The 18,556-nt window shown below is 44.3% G+C and overlaps 2 protein-coding genes across 9 annotated transcripts in view; one reads left to right on the plus strand and one right to left on the minus strand.

Annotated features, from left to right (window-relative positions):
- LOC127007129 (mucin-5AC-like) overlaps positions 1-18,556 on the plus strand; it is a 296,085-nt gene that overhangs the window by 224,728 nt on the left and 52,801 nt on the right. The window lies entirely within an intron of this gene.
- Positions 1-18,556, minus strand: part of LOC127007131 (uncharacterized) — a 157,056-nt gene that overhangs the window by 119,719 nt on the left and 18,781 nt on the right. The gene's annotated exons all lie outside the window — the stretch shown is intronic.

Here is an 18,556-nt window from a genome sequence, read left to right on the forward strand (position 1 = left end):
AAGCCCTTATCTCCATTACGAGTTATAGGGATTCATCGGAACGTCATTTTAAACTCGAGTTCCGATATCGGATAATTATCACCCCTGCGTTCTGGCGTGTACCTCGAGGCTTACTGGTCCGATGCGCTGGCCGGTGATCCTTTGTATGGAGTTTTGGGCCACCGTCCGAATCCACGTCAGGGCAATCGGCACACAGACCATCCAACTGATCATTTTCTGGATCCTTTTATTAGTGGTTACTCGGGGAAGCTTGCAGAATAGTAACAGTGAAATAGTAATAGTAATCGTAAAATAGGAAAATAATAGTAAAATAGTAAAAAAATAACAGTAAAATAGTATTCCTAGTCAGTTGTTCTTTCATTTTTTTGCGTTAAAGTATTTACAAAAAACAATCATTAGATACTTTGAAAACTTGGTCGTACAATTCCACCACCCCGGTAAAGCACGCAACTACAAGACTCACTCCACCTTGATTCCTCTAAAATGTATTGAGCCTCTGCGTCAAGTGAACGTCTGGCGGTCGAGTGACTTATAAAAAATTAGAAATCATGAAAAAGTGAGAAAGAACCTAAACTCTGCACTCCTCACCGTCCATTCCCTTCCGCAACCAGACATGAGGGGCTTTATCTTATGCCTAATCTGCCATTTTATTCCCCTTTATTTCCCCTTATCTTCTCTTTCATCTCCTCCTCTTCTTTCTCCTGCTGTTTACTCCATCAAAGAAGCGGCGTCCAATTGCCCAAAACTTGCTGAAATTTCCTCCTCCTTGGACCTTCCTCAACCTCATTCCGTCTTGCTGCCTCCTCTTCCCCTTCCTCGCCCCACCCCACCCCACCCGCCTCCTCTCCCTCTCCCCTTCCTCACCTCATCCTTCATTCCATTTCCTCCACTCCACTTTCTTTACTCCCTGCTCTCCCATCCCTCAATCTTTTTTTTCCTTTTCTCCCCTCCCTCTTTCTCTCCCTTCGCCCCTCCCCACTCATTCCTCTTCCCTCACCTCTCCTCTCATTCTTACCTCTTCCCTCGTCTCTCCTCTCATTCCTTCCTCTTCCTTTGCTTCCCTTCCCTCTCCAGCTGGTTTCATCTTTCCTCTCCTCCCTTTTTCTCTTCCCATCCTCTTCCTTTGCCTCTCTCCAGCGTCTTCCATCTTCCCTCTCCTCCCTCTTTCTCCTCCCTTGCCTCTCCAGCGTCTTCCATCTCCCTCCCTCTCCTTTCCTTTCCTCTTCCTTTACCCTTTCTATCCATCACCCCTCTCCTCCCTTCTTTCATTGCATCTCCCCAGCGTCTTCCATCTCACTGCCCTCCTCCCTCTTTCTCCTCCCTTCCCTCTCTCCAGCGCCTTCCATCTTCCCTCTCCTCTTCCTTTTCCTCTTCCCCTTCCTGCTCCTCCTCACCCAAAGCTCTCCGGACCAGATTTCTCTATCCACTCCTAGTCCCTTTGGCCTCCCTTTGGTCTTCCTCTCCTCCGGTCTCGGCGTGAAATGTCTTCTCCTCTCAGCTTTAATGGGCTCTGAGAATGCCACTTGCGTTATTGTGTTTTAATCCTTGTGTTTTTTTTTTTGGGGGGGGGTATATATTCCTCGTGTGTGTGTGTGTGTGTGTGTGTGTGTGTGTGTGTGTGTGTGTGTGTGTGTGTGTGTGTGTGTGTGTTCTTCTCTTGCTAGTTTTCGGAAATGGGTCTAATGGTTTCGTGTTTAATTTGCTCTTTTTGTTGTTTTTGCGGTGTTTTTTGGTTGTTTTTGCTTTTTTTGTTTTGTTTTTTTCTTGTGATTTATTTTTTTTCTCACCACTTTCCGGAAATGACTCTTACGGTTTCGTTTTTTTTGGGGGGGGCTATTTTTTTCTTTTTTCTTTGCCTTTTTTTATTTTCCTTTCCCCTCTTCGTTTCCGTCTTGCGCTTTTCGACTTTTCTCTTTTTTTTTTTCGTTTCGTCCAAAGTTTTCCAGTATATCTTTGTTTGATTCCTTCTCCTCCTCCTTCTCTTCCTCCTCCCTCTCATTCTCCGCTTCCTCCTTCTCTTCCTCTTCCTCTTCTTCCTCCAATGACCTTAATAATTTGACCCTCCTCCTCTTTTATGTTCGGTTTTATTATTTCTCTTTCCTCGTCTTTCTTTCTCCATTATTACTTTTGTATCCCTTTTATCTTCTTTTATCTTTCTTTTATCCTCTCCTTCTCAATCTTTTTCTTTACGTTCTCTTATATTTTTTTATCTGTCTGTATCTTTCCTCTTCTTTTTTTTCCATATCTTTCATCTTGTTTTCTTCCGTGTTTCTTTTTTCTCTTTTCTCTTCCCTTTTCTCCTTTTCTTCCTTCTCTTTGTGTATCTATCTTTCCTTCTCTCTCTCTCTCTCTCTCTCTCTCTCTCTCTCTCTCTCTCTCTCTCTCTCTCTCTCTCTCTCTCTCTCTCTCTCTCTCTCTCTCTCTCTCTCTCTCTCTCTCTCTCTCTCTCTCTCTCTCTCTCTCTCTCTCTCTCTCTCTCTCTCTCTCTCTCTCTCTCTCTCTCTCTCTCCTTTATTCCTTTCTATTTCCAGTTTTCTATTTTTTTGTTTTCTTGTTCTTGATCCTCCATTTTTTCCGTTCCCTCCCTTTCGTTCTAACACATAAATAAACGGACGAACGTATATTTAGCTTATCGTTCGCCCCTTCCACGACAGACATTTAAACTTTCCTCCTTCTGCTAGTCCGTTCCCTTATTTCTTCTTTTCTCTCTTCTCCTTTCTCTCTTCCTCTTGTTTCTATTGCTCTTTTTTTCTTCACTGTTTGTCATGTTTTCTCTTCGTCCTGATGGTCTTGTTCTTCTTGTTCTTCTCCTTCTGCTTCTTCTTGCTCCTATCCTTTCTTTCCCTCTGCATCTTCTACTACTTGTTCTTATAATTTATCTTGTGCTTCTTTTTAGTTTTCGAATACTCTTCCATCCTCCAACACCGCGCCTTCCTCCTCCTTCTCCTCCTCCTCCTCTTCCTCTTATCTCCTCCTCCTTATCCTCCTCCTCCTCCTCCTCCTCCTCCTCCTCCTCCTCCTCCTCTTCCTCTTTCTCCTCCTTCTTATCCTCCTCCTCTTCTCTCGCACCCTCTCTTTTTCCGCTCCGTTTCTCCACTTTATTTACTTCCCTCGTTTGTCATTCAACGCGTGTGTGATGCTCAGACACCCCATTTGTCACCTCTGTGTGTGTGTGTGTGTGTGTGTGTGTGTGTGTGTGTGTGTGTGTGTGTGTGTGTGCGCGTAAGTGTATGCGCACGCTTAGATCCCTTCCACTAATCAACTTACCTTCATTAAATATTCTTTGTTAATATTAGCACAGGTAATACCCTTCCTGATTAATACTGAGGAGAAGGAGGAGGAGGAGGAGGAGGAGGAGGTGGTGATGGTAGAGTAGAAGAAAACGAGTAAGAGGAGTGGAAGGAGTAGGAAGAGGAGGGGAAAGAGGAGGAGGTGGAAGTGGTGATAATGAAGGTGCTGGAAATTAAGGTGGAAGGGAAGAGAAAAAAAAAAAGGAAGAGTGGAAAATTAAATAGGGCGAGGGCGAGGTGGTGCAGGTGAGGGCAATTATTCACAGGTTAATTAATAATTCCAGTGAGTCTTTGTATACTCCCTCTCACCTTCATTTTTTATTCACCCTCAGCTTCACGGTGTCTCTCTCTCTCTCTCTCTCTCTCTCTCTCTCTCTCTCTCTCTCTCTCTCTCTCTCTCTCTCTCTCTCTCTCTCTCTCTCTCTCTCTCTCTCTCTCTCTCTCTCTCTCTCTCTCTCTCTCTCTCTCTCTCTCTCTCTCTCTCTCTCTCTCTCTCTCTCTCTCTCTCTCTCTCTCTCTCTCTCTCTTTTTTTATTTAAACATGTTCAGTACATTAGTACATGGCAGTATTATTTTTCTATGCTAAAGTTCCCCCGACCGTTGGGGAGCCATTTTAAAGCTTCTGCCGATTATATTATACAATTATATACATGTTTACGGTGGGTGTAGGTGTAGCCACCAGTGGGAAACAACCTTCATCTGCTGAGTGGACAGTTGTGTTACGTCCACATCAGCAGTGAGGTTGTTCCACCACACCACCGCTGCGATGGAGAAGGCACGTTGGTGGGTGCTAGACCGGCCCTTGGCACTTCCAGGAGGGAGGCGTTGCTCAGCACCGTTCTCGTGCTGCGCTCAGACCTCCTCCAGGTAGCCCTTAGGTCCGTCAGGTGGGTCTCTCTCTCTCTCTCTCTCTCTCTCTCTCTCTCTCTCTCTCTCTCTCTCTCTCTCTCTCTCTCTCTCTCTCTCTCTCTCTCTCTCTCTCTCTCTCTCTCTCTCTCTCTCTCTCTCTCTCTCTCTCTCTCTCTCTCTCTCTCTCTCTCTCTCTCTCTCTCTCTCTCTCTCTCTCTCTCTCTCTCTCTCTCTCTCTCTCTCTCTCTCTCTCTCTCTCTCTCTCTCTCTCTCTCTCTCTCTCTCTCTCTCTCTCTCTCTCTCTCTCTCTCTCTCTCTCTCTCTCTCTCTCTCTCTCTCTCTCTCTCTCTCTCTCTCTCTCTCTCTCTCTCTCTCTCTCTCTCTCTCTCTCTCTCTCTCTCTCTCTCTCTCTCTCTCTCTCTCTCTCTCTCTCTCTCTCTCTCTCTCTCTCTCTCTCTCTCTCTCTCTCTCTCTCTCTCTCTCTCTCTCTCTCTCTCTCTCTCTCTCTCTCTCTCTCTCTCTCTCTCTCTCTCTCTCTCTCTCTCTCTCTCTCTCTCTCTCTCTCTCTCTCTCTCTCTCTCTCTCTCTCTCTCTCTCTCTCTCTCTCTCTCTCTCTCTCTCTCTCTCTCTCTCTCTCTCTCTCTCTCTCTCTCTCTCTCTCTCTCTCTCTCTCTCTCTCTCTCTCTCTCTCTCTCTCTCTATCTCTCTCTCTCTCTCTCTCTCTCTCTCTCTCTCTCTCTCTCTCTCTCTCTCTCTCTCTCTCTCTCTCACACACACACACACACACACACACACACACACACACACACACACACACACACACATCGTTCAATCAAAACCCAGCGCCATTTGAAACCATTTAATTACAACTTCGAACTTATGCAAATGTCAGATCCATTTATTATATCCCTCCCCCTTTCCCTCCCTCCTTCCTTCCCTCCTCCCTCCCTTCCCACGCACCCACCTATCCCCCCTCACCCGCCTGTCATTCTCCATCCATCTGCCCTGCCGTCCCTCTCTCTCCCCCTCTTCTTCTTCCCCTCAGGGCGGAAAATAATGCACTGGTCTGGAAGGCAGGTAACCAGTGTGAAATTAGTTCGGGAGAAGCGAAGTGGCATAGGAAAGAGGAAACATGTTGATGGAAAGAAGGAGGAGGAGGAGGAGGAGGAGGGGGAAGGATTAGGGATTAGGAGGAGGAGAAGACGTGTGAACTGGTGTCGTTGGAAGATATTACCGTTGTTGTTTTTGTTCTTGTGGGAATGGTGATGACGACGGAGAAAATGAGGAAGAAAAGGAGGAGGCGGTGAAGGATTAGGAGGAGGAGGAGAAGACGTGTGAACTGGAGTCGTTGAAAGATTTTAGCGTTGTTGTTTTCGTTCTTGTAGCGTTGGCAATGGTGATGGTGATGATGATGACGAAGAAAAGGAAGAGGAAGATGGTGAGGGAGATTGGAGTGCTGGGAGAGTGGATGAGGGAGAGTGTGGAGAAGGAAGAGAGATAGAAGATTATGGTACAAGGAGAGTGGAAAAGGAAGTGGGAAAGGGAGAGTATGGTACAGGGAGAGGGAAAGGGAGATTATGGTACAGGGAGAGGGAAAGAGAGATTATGGTACAGGGAGAGGGAAAGGGAGATTATGGTACAGGGAGAGTGGAAAAGGAAGAGGGAAAGGGAGATTATGGTACAGGGAGAGGGAAAGGGAGATTATGGTACAGGGAGAGTGGAAAAGGAAGAGGGAAAGGGAGATTATGGTACAGGGAGTGGGAAAGGGAGATTATGGTACAGGGAGAGTGGAAGGGAGAGGAAAGGAGATTATGGTACAGGGAGGTGGACAAGGAAGAGGAAGGAGATTATGGTACAGGGAGGTGGAAAGGTAGAGGGAAAGGGAGATTATGGTACAGGGAGTGGGAAAGGGAGATTATGGTACAGGGAGTGGAAAGGAAGAGGAAGGGAGATTATGGTACAGGGAGAGAGGAGATTATGGTACAGGGAGGTGGAAAGGGAGAGGGAAAGGGAGATTATGGTACAGGGAGAGTGGACAAGGAAGAGGGAAAGGGAGATTATGGTACAGGAAGAGTGGAAAAGGGAGAGGGAAAGGGAGATAATGTTGCAAGGAGAGTGGGAAAGGGAGATTATGCTACAGGAAGAGTGGATAAGGAAGAGGGAGAGGGAGATTATGTTGCAGGGAGAGTGGGAAAGGGAGATTATGGTACAAGGAGAGTGGAAAAGGAAGAGGGAAAGGGAGATAATGTTGCAGGGGAGAGTGGATGAGGGAAGGCGAGGGCAGGTGGGTCGTAGTGGCTTTCTGAGTGGGTAGTATAACGTAAAGGTGAGAGCTGCTTGCTGGAGGTTCTCGGCGTCCTCTCCTTGCCTTCGTCGGTGCTCGTTCAGATTCTTTTTGCCTCGGAACCAATGATGTCGAGGTGATTGCTTTCTGTGTGCGTGTGCGTGTGTGTGTGTGTGTGTGTGTGTGTGTGTGTGTGTGTGTGTGTGTGTGTGTGGGTGGGTGGGTGGTAGGTGATGAATAAAAGACGTGATCGGTGCTGTGGGTGCAATTCCACGATGGTGTTTGTGGGGAACTGTGTGTGGGGTGGGTGGGGAAGGGAAGACGTGATGTGTAAAAATAAGGGTGGTGATCGTACTTGTGGTGTTAATGGTGCCAACGATTGATAGTAATGGTGGTTATGGTGATGCTGATGGCCGCGGTGGAGGTGGTAATGGAGGAGGTGATGGTGGTGGTGATAGAGATGGGAATAGAGCTTCAGAAGGCTATTATTTCTGTCCCATTACGAGAGTTTTAAGCCTCTTCAGGAGAAACAAACAGAGAGAGATGGGAAATGGGGTGAGAAGGAACGGGAGACACAGGGAAGTAGGTAGTAGATGTATAGCAAAGACAATTAAGACTAGAATATCTTGGTTAAGGACAATAATAATTAATGGGAGAGAGTGAGATTGGAAAATAATGTATGGAAACTATGGAGAAAAAAAGGAAGTAAACGGCATCAATTACATACACGAATTTTGTTTTTGTTTTTTAGTGTCGCTTGAAAAATGGCAAATTAGGGCAAGGAAGGTGAACATCGCGTGACTAACTTCATTGAAATAGAGAGGAAGACGAACTCGATTAAGGGGGGCGACTACGGGGGGTCTTCCAAGGCATTTAAAAGATAGATAGAAAAAAAATAACTTAATTGAAATGTAAAGATGAGTAACGATAGAAACAGAAAAGTAGCCTGGGTCGTTATTTTCAAACACCTTTACCTCTCTCATTAACAATTTCTAAAGCCCCAAAAGAATATTAATCGCGTTCACATCAGTGCCCTTTCTCGTCCATGGTACAGAAGTTTCGGCAAACCACAACCATGTTCATTAAAGTACCCAAGTAAATGCCCACAACTCTAACGAAGGCCTTGTTAAATGTCGGTGTGTTATAAAGCTCCGAAAAGTTAGAGAATAAGCGGCCTGATTGAAATATGAAAAAAAAAGACTAGATTAATTGAAATATGAAGAAGACTGATTGAATTATGAAGAGGTGGGAGCCGTTGCAAAGTCATTCTCTTTAATCATCTATACTTGACAAGACTGGATCCCTGTTTTTCACTTCGTATCTCTTCCCCTCAACCCCCTTCCACTTCGCCCCCCGCCCTCCTAACTATGTAGCTTTAAACCTCATTACAACCCCCCTCCTTCCACTCCATCCCTCCCCTGCACCCTTTTTACGACAGTGCATCTCTTTCGTTCACCTCTCCTCCACCCCCTCCTCTCCACCCACCCCCTTCCCTCATTACTCCCCCCTACCTCCCCCCTCCCCTGGCACTTTGTATCTAAAAACTCGATTATTCACCCCCCGCTTTGTGCCCTTTATCAGTTCTCCCTCCCCCCCTCCCCCCCTCCCCCCTGACTATTTCCTCATCACCCCCACCCACCCTCTCTCACCCCACCCTCTTTACATTAATCGTCCCCCCCCATCCCCCTCATACGAACACTATATGATTTTCCGGCCTCCCATCTCTCATCTCCGCCCTACCTCCTCCCCCCCCACCTCATGCATCTCCGAGCTCCTGACCATTAGCTGTGTTAACGACCCCTCCTTAACTACCCTTCCCCACCCCTTCCTCGCCCCCCCCAACCCTCCCTCAAACACCCACGCACGCTGCCTTGTTTAATTTCCGCCCACCACGCACCCATCAACACACACACACACACACACACACACACACACACACGCACACACACAGACAAACAGGCCTTAACGCTGCCTCTAAGACTAGTGGAGGACACGGTCGTTAATTGAAGTGTTGAGAACTGATCGCTTTGGTGGGGACGAACGAGGAGGAGGAGGAGGAAGAATAGAAGGACACGGAAGAGGACGAGGATGAGGATTAGGAGGAGGAGGAGGAAGAGCAGAAGGAGGAGAAGGCATAAGGGGCTCTAGCATCCCTCAGACTGAAGGGAAGAGGAAGCCCTTCATTAGGGGTACCAGAACTACCCTGCATATTCATGTCGAAAGGAAGGGATGAAGAGAGAGAGAGAGAGAAAGAGAAGGGGGTAATCAGAAAGGGAGGCCGATAATGGTTGCAGTGGGGCTTGGAAATGGTGGTGGTGATGGTGATAGTGGTGGTGAGGAAAGGGAAGGAGATGGGAGTGAGGAATGGATGTTTGGAATGAGGAGACGTGGCTGAGAAAGGCGGAATGTGTGTGTGTGTGTGTGTGTGTGTGTGTGTGTGTGTGTGTGTGTGTGTGTGTGTGTGTGTGTGTGTGTGTGTGTGTGTGTGTGTGTGTGTGTGTGTGTTACGGATCCCTCGCCTTGGGTTTCATTTCCATCTCTTCATTTATCTTCTTTTAATCCTCCGACACCTCAACCTCCTCCTCCTCCTCCTCCTCCTCCTCCTCCTCCTCCTCCTCCTCCTCCTCCTCGTCCTTACTCCACTCCTTTCCTCTCTCCTCCTTTTTCCTTTCTCTGAAGTCTTTCCATTTTTCTTCCGTCCCTTCACCTCCATTTTTCCTTTCTTGAGTCTTTTTTTATTTGATTTTCCTGGATCCTTTACTTTATTAATTATTTTCCTTTAACTCCATTTTGTCTTTACTGCTGAATTTTCCTTACATTGCCTCTTCTCTCCTTTATCCTGTTCTTCACTTCTTTCCTCTCTTTCTCTTTCATCCTCCGTGTTGTCTCTTTTTAGCCTCTTTCAGCTCTTCTTTTATTGTCTGTTAAGTTTTCTGTCTTTTCTCCTTCCAGTATCTGCTCAGGTTAATCTTAATGGTCCTTCTCTTCTCTTCCTCCTAATCTCTTCCGGGAACTTATCTTGCGTCTTACATTTTCTTCTTTGTCTTCTTTCGTTATCCTTATTCCGTGTTTCATCTCTTTAGCTTCCTCTTAATTCCCTTTCTTGTGACCTTTCAATCTTCACTTTTTAGCTTTCTCTTAGCTCCTTTTTTAGTGGTCTTTCATTCTTCACTTTTTTAGCTTTCTCTTTCTTCCCTTTCTTGTGGTCTTTCAATCTTCACTTTTTTAGCTTTCTCTTAGTCTCCTTTCTAGTGTTTTTTCATTCTTCACTTTTCAGCTTTCTTTTTCCTCTTTCTAGTCTTGTTTCATTCTCCTCTTTTTTAGCTTTCTCGTAATTCTCTTCCAACTGGTGTTTCATTCTTCTTTGTATCTCTTTATTAATTTCCTTTCCGTTAATATTTACTTCAGTGTCCTTTAATTAACTCTTCATTATCGTTCCAGCTTCTTCTCATTTTCTTCGCAACGTCTTATTTTTCTCTCCTCATGTCCTTTTAATTTCCTGTGAGTCTGCTTCGGTGCCCTCATAAATAACTTCTTAATTATTGTTGCAGTGTTGTCTTTGTTTCAGTTGAGTGTTTTCATCGCTTATACTTTCTCCCAGCTATTTCTTTTCATTTTTCCAGTCTCCTCATAGTGTTCCAGTCTCCTATTTGTTACCGTTTCAGGTTGTTATGTCACTCGCTGAAAGGTAGTTGAGTAAATTACGTTACACAGTTGCCTAGCAGTAGAATGCTAGTACAACGGGGTCTCATTGTACTAACATTTCACCCCTAGACAATTGGTAACTTCATTCACTCGACTACTTTCAGCGCGTGACGTAACAGGTGTCTTCAGTCACCTTCTAACTCTTTTTTATCATTCTTCATCCTCCGCATATCTATCGTCAGCATCCTTTCATATTAGTGCTCTCCCAGTATCTCTAGACCCATATTCTTTAACCTGTTGGCGCCTAAGAACACACATTTGACAGGGCTTTTTGCAGGCGTATGACCGTTTGACATAACTTCTGTACCATGAACGAAAAACCACACTCATGAGAACCCGATTGATCTCCTTTCGGTCTTTATAAGTTGTTAATGTAAGAAGCGGAAGCAACTGAAAATACCCAACATTGTTTCTTTTCCATTCCCTTATCAAGATTCCGTAGGTCTTCCCACATGTTGTAGTGTCCTCTTACCTTACTCTCAGTGGCCTCCTGGTGTTTCTAATCTCCCTCCGGCCATATATTAGTATTCTTCACCTCGATACACGGTTTCCTCTTCGAGCCCTGCAGGTGTCCCTCGAGTGGGCGGGAAAGTAAGTTATCACGTCGCCTTCTTTCAGGACAGCAGACAGGTCGGTGTTCTCAGACGCTTCCGCCTCTCACATTAACTATTTTAAAAGTCCGAAAATGAAATTAATCGCGTTCTCATGTTTTTTTTAAAGTTTATTATACAGAGGCTTTGACAAATTCGCACCAGGGTCATTGAGCAAGCCATAAAAATCCTCAAAACTCCTACGAAAGCCTTATAAATTGTGTGTGCTCAAGCGCCTAAATGCCTATTATTAAGATAATTGCCCTTAGGAAGCCGTGCGTTGCTCTCAGCACAGAATAATTCCCGTGCAGGCTTTCTTCCCTTCTGTTTCTTAATTAATCAGAGAAACAGCGAGAAACGTGCAATGTTGGTGTCCGTCTTCATTAAATGTGTCTTGTGCGGAATAATGACAACGTGTGTACCCGTAATGAACGCCAATTTGCCGGAGAGAAAGTGGGTCCGGTGAGCCATTTTTCTTTCCCCGACTGACAGCTTGGTGACATTTGACGGAAATTTATATCCGATAAATAAATGTTGAAACTCGACCTCTGTTAATTAAATTGCCACGTCCAGTATTTATATTATGATTTTTTTTATTACCGGCGTGTTTGTTTTGTGTGTATTTATTTATTTATGTCTGTCTGTATGATCTTTTGTTTATTTGTCTGGCTGGCTGTCTCCCTGTCTGTCTCTCAAGCTATTTATACTCTTCTCTCTCTCTCTCTCTCTCTCTCTCTCTCTCTCTCTCTCTCTCTCTCTCTCTCTCTCTCTCTCTCTCTCTCTCTCTCTCTCTCTCTCTCTCTCTCTCTCTCTCTCTCTCTCTCTCTCTCTCTCTCTCTCTCTCTCTCTCTCTCTCTCTCTCTCTCTCTCTCTCTCGAGTAATGAGGAAAAATCTCGCGGCCCTTCAATTTTATCCATAACGGAGGACCGCCATGCCATTTCCTCCTCCTCCTCCTCCTCCTCCTCCTCGTCCTCCTCCTCCTCCACAACCATTATCATTACTTTCAACACGACTACGACCACCTCCAGAATCATCTCCTCCTCCTCCTCCTCCTCCTCCTCTCGTGACTACAGGTAAGCAGGTCACACGTGGATAATGAGGCTTTGATTGCACCTACGCGCTCTTTGATTCAGCGGCAGCTTTCAGTAATGTGTGGAGGAAAGTGAAAGGCAGGGATGATGAATGGCCTTGTTGCGTCTCCGGGAGCTGTAGGGAGAGAGAGAGAGAGAGAGAGAAGAAGAAAGAGAAGAAGAGATAAATATAACATAAGGAATCGTCACGTCCAACTCTTTGATCCGGGATAGAGATGAGTGAGTCCTTTGCGCCACTCAACGATTTCTAAGCGAGTTGCAAATATCACCTGTTGTTTACTCTCTCTCTCTCTCTCTCTCTCTCTCTCTCTCTCTCTCTCTCTCTCTCTCTCTCTCTCTCTCTCTCTCTCTCTCTCTCTCTCTCTCTCTCTCTCTCTCTCTCTCTCTCTCTCTCTCTCTCTCTCTCTCTCTCTCTCTCTCTCTCTCTCTCTCTCTCTCTCTCTCTCTCTCTCTCTCTCTCTATCTATCTATCTATCTATATCTATTTCGCTGGGTTTCAGGTAATCAAAACAGCTTACAACGGACTAATAGACGTAAAATTTGAGCAACCAGCATTTTCCACACTATTAGACCTTTTTCTTTTATCATTTCCCATCCCTCCTCTTCCCTCCACTCCCCTCCCCTCCCCTCCGTCTCCCCACCCCTCCCCTCCCTGCCCCTTCTCTACTAAGCCTTGACCCCAATCTCCTCCTCTCTCTTCCTCCCTCCATGAACGATTCTTTCTCTTTGTTCTTTTATCTCCTCTCCACCCCCTTTTACTCCATTCTTTCCCTCCACATTTTACTGTCCCTCCAACTTCCCTCTTCGATTTCTTCTTTTTCCCTCCACAGTTTCTATCCTCCTCTCTCCGTCTTTTTTATCTTCGTTTCCTCCTCCACTACCCATACTTTAAATCCTTCTTTTCTTCTCTTTTTTTTGTTTTTATTACTTATTCTTTTGTTTTATCTTCGTTCTTCAGTATTCTGCATCGTCCCTTTTCGTTTACGTTTCCTTCCTTTCGTCAGACCGCATTGCCTCCCTCTCTCTTCTTTTCCATCTCTCTTTTCTATTTCTTCCTCATTCTTCTCCTACTTTCTTCGTGTCTCTTCTTCTTTTCCTTTGCCTTTCATTCCCTTCTCACTTTCTTCCTAGTTCCCTCGCTGCTGTAGGCGTGAAGGAAGGGAAAAAGAAATATTCGTCCGACACTGAATTAAATAAGAGAAACATTTTGAAGGAATTGTAGTTGAGGAAGGGAAAAAGAAACACCCACACACACCTACACAAACACACACACACACACACACACACACACACACACACACACACACACACACACACACACACACACACACACACACACACACACACACACACACACACACACACACATACACACACCTACACAAACACACACCTACACAAACACACACACTACCAGACCCTCCTCCCTTCTTTTCTTCTGTTCCCTCGCCTGCCACTCCCTCGTCCCTTTCTTTCTACTTTTCCTAGTTTCCTTTCTTCTATTCCCTCACCTTCTCCTCCCTTCTTTCTTTACTATTTTCCCCGGGTCCCTTCTCTTCTTCTCTTTCCTTTCTTTCCATTCCATTCCTCTCTTCATACTCTCCTCACGTCCCCTTTTTTTCTCTTCCCTTGTTTTCTCTTCCCTCCTTCCTCTCTTATTTTTTCATGTATCCCTTCTTTCCATCGCTTTCTATTGCATTCTCATTCCCTTCCCTCCCCGACTCCACGTCTCAGCTTCCCGCCAGCGTAATGTAAGGCGGTGTGAGACGAAGTAATAATTTTTAGCACCGCTCATAATCGAAAGCCTTTGAAAACCCAAACTGAGTGCGTCACGGGGGCAGTTTCCGAGTCGACTGCGAAATGCGAAAAAAAGGGAAAGATAGATTTGGGGAATGCGTTGTAGACTCGAAATGAATGCGTCCGTATTCGCCTCTGACTTCCTCCGTTGTTCAGTTTGATAAAGTTGGCATAGGTGGGCGTGAGGCGTGTAAAGAAAACGGAGTGTGAGGGTTTCTTACGTGAGCTGTTTATAGTGTGGGTGACTGTAGGGGCTGGGTGAGGGAGGTGGAGGAGGATCTAGGAGTGTGTGTGTTTGTGTGGTGTGGGTGTTTTTTTCCTTCTCGACTATAATTCCTTCAAACTGTTCTCGTATTTTAATTCAGTGTCGGGTGAATATTTCTCTTTCCCTCCCTTCACGCCTACAGTCTCGAAATTAATATCATTTGAACGTTTTCCTATTTTTAATTCCGGTTTTAAAGCTGATTGTTGGTCACATATTTCTCTTCCTTTCAAACAGTTCGCTGAAGTGGGACGAGATTTACTGTTTGACCTGCCGGAGGAGAAGGAAAATTTAATATGTAGTAGTGGGCGATCGCGAGTCTCACACACACACACACACACACACACACACACACACACACACACACACACACACACACACACACACACACACACACACACACACACACACACACATAAAGGCTTATATGGGGTATTTTTCAGCATCGCCAGAAAGGATGGGGAGGGGATGAGGAGGGAGAGAGGGAGAGAAAGAGAGGAAGAGGGAAGGAGGGAGAAAGGGAATAGGGAGAAACGAATGAGGTTAGTTGTTTCTGGCTTCTGACAAAGTATTATTATTATTATTATTATTATTATTATTATTATTATTATTATTATTATTATTATTATTATTATTATTATTATTATTATCCGCTTTACCTGACTTTTCTTCCCTCCTGTACGATAATGCCTGAGTCAATTGGGGCCAACGGATGTACGATATTCTCTCTCAAGCTGACAAACCTGCCAGATGCACGACAACCTTTCCTCCCCAACCATGAACACACATATAACCCGCGGGTCGACTTGTTCCGGCAGTGACCTCAGCCCGTGATATTTCAAAGCCCCGAGCGACCGAACCGCGTAACTGCTCCGGGGATGAAAAATTATCGCTATAAAATCTAAAAGGACCAGAAATAATTTGTTTTTTTATCTCCCTAATTTTTAGCCAGAAAGATTAATGGTCGGAGCGGTGATGGAATGGATTTAATTTACTTTTTATAACAAACTTTCGGAGGATGACATTAACCTGTGTGTGGAAGGGAATGACGATTTTAATGTGATGGAAGAGAACAATGGAAGGGAATTTGGACCTTGCAGGTTACGATGGTTCAGTGATTGTAATAACAGTTGTAGTAGTAGTAGTTGTAGTAGTAGTAGTAGTAGTAGTAGTGGTTTGTAGTAGTAGTAACAGTAGTAGTTTGTAGTAGTAGTAGTAGTTTGTAGTAGTATTAGTAGTAGTAATAGTAGTAGTAGTAGTAGTAGTAGTAGTAGTAGTAGTAGTAGTAACAGTAACAGTAGTAGTAGTTTGTAGTAGTAGTAGTTTGTAGTAGTAGTAATGGTAGCAGTAGTAGTAATAATAGTAGTAGTAGTAATAGTAATAGTAGCAGTTGGAGGAGGAGTTCAACCAAAGTGTTCCTCTGGCCCATTGGCTGCTCTTGTCAGGTCTCTCTTGATTGACTTAATCGGCTGGATTTTTCTCTAGGCCTCTTAGAAGCTGTCTGTCAGTTACGCATACTCTCTTTTTTTTTTTTTTACGTCATGGCCTATTGCGCCGGTAGGCTTCATCCCGCTGGATCCTGATGGTCGGTCTAAGGCTTCTTCCCGGTGGGGCCTGATGGTCGGCCCAGCCCGTTCTGGCGCAGGCGAGTGTTTATAGTGGCGCCATCTTGCATTGGCTCATGATGCCCTCCCGGAGCTCATCTTTAATCCTAGAATCTAGAGTCCGGGTTGATAAGTGGTCTTCTGGACAGCATGTGGGTAGTTTTAAGCCACTCGGCGGCGGCTGAAAAATCTCAGCTTGGTGGCACCGGTCGGGGATTGAACTCGCTATCCATTCAGCCACCGCCTCCCCGTTACAACATGTATCTATATTATTTGCCTTAGCTCAAATGTAATGCAATATAGGCAGTTTAAGTTGACGCCATCAGACGCAGCAGCAGTTATAACACTCACACGTTTGTAGAAAAAAAAAATATATATAGATATATATATATATATATATATATATATATATATATATATATATATATATATATATATATATATATATATATATATATGTATGTATATTATGACGATTATAAGAGAAATAACTGCTCCGAAATGTGAGTATTGCTTTTTACATATTGTATAGCTGGGGAACGGGGAGGAATGAGTGGCTGCGAGGTAAAAAAAAAAAAGAGCTCATTAATAAACGAGGAATGATTAGCGTGCTTATTACTAGCCCTAATAACATATGACTAATATTGTGATGCAGAATAATCTGTTCTGGTGGAGTATAAATTTGGGATGTTCGCATTGTGCACCATGGAAGCAGTTGAGTAATGTAAACGTGGCTGGCTGTTTCCGTGGAGTATATCGCGTCACAGCCGAGGGGACGCTCCTTCCGTAACACACTATCTATAAACATGTAAACTTGATGGCATTCTGATGGAAACCTTGCTGAGAACACTTTTGCTGATGAGTCTGCTGGTTCTAAACGTGACAGGACTTTTCCAGAGACTTATGTTGTTCAACTAAAAACATTTTCTCTATAACACAGGATTTCTTGCGTAGGCATTATTCAACTTCTTTCAATAGAAGACCATCAAAACAGAAAGTACACGACTCCAGACTGGAGGCTGCAGAGCGCTTAACCTCAGACCTTGCTATCATTTCCGATTGGGGCAGAAGGAACCTTGTGTCCTTCAATGCCTCAAAAACTCAATTTCCCCACCTATCAACTCGACACAATCTTCCAAACACCTATTCCCTATTCTTCGACAACACTCAGCTGTCACCTTCTTCAACACTAAACATCCTCGGTCTATCCTTAACTCAAAATCTCAACTGGAAACTTCACATCTCCTCTCTCGCTAAATCAGCTTCCTCGAGGTTGGGCGTTCTGTATCGTCTCCGCCAGTTCTTCTCCCCCGCGCAGTTGCTATCCATATACAGGGGCATTGTCCGCCCTCGTATGGAGTATGCATCTCACGTGTGGGGGGGCTCCACCCACACAGCTTTTCTGGACAGAGTGGAGGCTAAGGCTCTTCGTCTCATCAGCTCTCCTCCTCCTACTGATAGTCTTCTATCTCTTAAATTCCGCCGCGATGTTGCCTCTCTTTCTATCTTCTATCGATATTTCCACGCTGACTGCTCTTCTGAGCTTGCTAACTGCATGCCTCCCCCCCTCCCACGGCCCCGCTGCACACGACTTTCTACTCATGCTCATCCCTATACTGTCCAAACCCTTTATGCAAGAGGTAACCAGCATCTTCACTCTTTCATCCCTCACACTGGTAAACTCTGGAACAATCTTCCTTCATCTGTATTTCCTCCTGCCTACGACTTGAACTCTTGCAAGAGAAGGGTATCAGGACACCTCTCATCCCGAATTTGACCTTGCTTTTGGCCACCTCTTCTGGTTCTTTTATGGGAGCAGCGATTAGCGGGCTTTTTTATTATTGTTTTTTTTGTGCCCTTGAGCTGCCTCCTTTGTTATAAAAAAAAAAAAGCTCAAGAAAGCTACTGGAAACAATGCTCAGTAAACTGCAATGTTGTCTAATTGCTAAATACGAACATTTGGAGGCTTCTTTTTATACGAAAAAATTGTTTGTTTTAATCAGTCACGCAAGTGATTATGATAGAAATATAAACATTCTGGAGCTGTGCTTTCACTCATGCTCGTCATAACTTCTTTTTTGTTGTTTTATCGAAATTTCTCAAAATATGTGAGCACTACAATCACTGCTAAGTCTAATGGTGCCAATTATAGCTGTATCTTCTATAAAACATAGTAGTAGTAGTAGTGGTAGTAATAGTAGTAGTAGTAGTAGTGGTAGTAATAGTAGTAGTAGTAGCAGCAACAGCAGAAGTAGTAAAAGTAGTAATAGTGGTAGTTGTGGTAATTGCGAGGATTTTATTAAGAATACGTTCCATTATCCAAATGATAAGAAACGCAATCAGTAATATTGCCTCGAGGGACAACCACAAAAGATTCAGTGTTTCCGAGGACACTGAAGCAAGATCCATCGCCTTTAATCCCCTGATGTTCTTTTGTCTGCAGCAGCGAGGAGGGAAGGCGCCTCGTGAGGGGCTTCAAGTGTCTAACCTGTCCATCAGTTGAGAGCAATCACACTTTCTTGGGTTTCCCTCCCACCCTCTTTGGGAATTTATTGCCGCCAACAAAAGTTTACCGAAAATGTTTTGTTCTCGTCTCGCAGTACTGGTTTTCGAACTTTTTTTTATCCTCTTGACAGATTAAGAAGTCCCTTTAATATCTACAGAGTGTAAGATATTGCCTATATAGTATTGCTTAACCCAAAGCTTTTTTAATATTTTGGCATCCATAACTATGACAAAAAATATTATGTTCCTTCTATCTTTATCAGCTCCTTTTTATTTACATCTTCCATCATTCTTTTTTTTTTCCATTGACAATTATAATTCGTGATTTGTCTTCCAGTGTAATTTTTCAATAAATGGTATAGATATTCTGTTTATTTATTAAAGAATAGAGTATAACATTTTTCTGACCCCTTTTAAATGATAAGTTTCGTTATTTATGAATATAAGTTTCCTCCTTTTATCCCCCTCGAAAGGCTAGAGAAATCCAATACAAACTGCAATAAAAACACCACCATCACTTTCCTTCCGACGCCCATACATTTAGTTTCCCTGTTTTCAACAATACCAAAATTTTACAA

Source organism: Eriocheir sinensis, chromosome 34, assembly GCF_024679095.1.
Source record: "Eriocheir sinensis breed Jianghai 21 chromosome 34, ASM2467909v1, whole genome shotgun sequence".
Classification (NCBI taxonomy): domain Eukaryota; kingdom Metazoa; phylum Arthropoda; class Malacostraca; order Decapoda; family Varunidae; genus Eriocheir; species Eriocheir sinensis.